Source organism: Echinops telfairi, unplaced genomic scaffold (genome assembly GCF_000313985.2).
Source record: "Echinops telfairi isolate 266 unplaced genomic scaffold, ASM31398v2 ScPeMD7_2;HRSCAF=8, whole genome shotgun sequence".
NCBI lineage: Eukaryota > Metazoa > Chordata > Mammalia > Afrosoricida > Tenrecidae > Echinops > Echinops telfairi.
In genome coordinates this window covers 16,418,164-16,419,067 of record NW_022103898.1, presented here as the reverse complement: position 1 = coordinate 16,419,067, position 904 = coordinate 16,418,164, and positions in this window count along the sequence as shown.

The window sequence follows — 904 nt, the reverse complement described above, 5'->3', positions numbered from 1 at the left end:
TTCCTTTACCCCACCTCCCCTACTCACATGTCTCCCTGGAACTGTCATCCCATTGTTCTCTCTTCTGGCTTGTATATCCTGCCTATCCCTTCCAGGTAGACATGCTATGTACCACCACAAGACTGAGTACAATGAAGCAACAATAGAAAATAAAACAATGGCTACAACAACAACACACAAAAAGCATGTAAATAGTTCAGGGTCTATTTGTTGTCTTTCACGAGTGCTTTCCAGTCCAGTCTGATGGGGTGCCATGCCCTGGCACCACCTCTATCTGTAGGGACTTCATTGCTCTGTTCGCCCTGCTGCTCTGCTGCATGCTCTCAGAGGATGGCTTCGGTTTAGTGAGCTCAGGGCGTGCACAATTCCTGCTGTGTGTCTCTAGTGTTGATCCCAATGGTGCTATGGGGTCAATGAGGAACGTTGTGTCCCGTGATGAGGCCAGCGCTGTGGTCATCTCTGTGCATTTGCTCTTTTGAGCAGGAACATTTTTTTTAGGGCTTGGTGAGCAAGGATGTGCTTCACTCTTTTTCTTTTTCTTTTTTTCCCCCTTTCCCCCCTCGTTGGCTCCTATGTGCTCTGATCCGACAAGTCCCTCTTCTTGAGCTGTAGCTTCAGTGCTGTCCTCTGAAGTGAAGTCTTCTAGTGGGGAGGGTGGTGCTGTCCACTTAGTTGGTAATGGGGCCAGCCCCTCAGCCTCCTCTATCGGTTCCCTGCTTCATGTCATTTTGTTGCGTTCTTGTCTTGGAGCTCCGGATTGAAGTCTGGCCCCTCTTTCCCTGAGGAGACACAATCAACACTCTCCTCCTGTGTGGGTTAGTGCCCTCTCCCCCCTGCTACACATACATCCCCCCCCTTTTAATGGGCTACCATATGTATCCCTGAGTTTAGTCTGGCCCCTGCC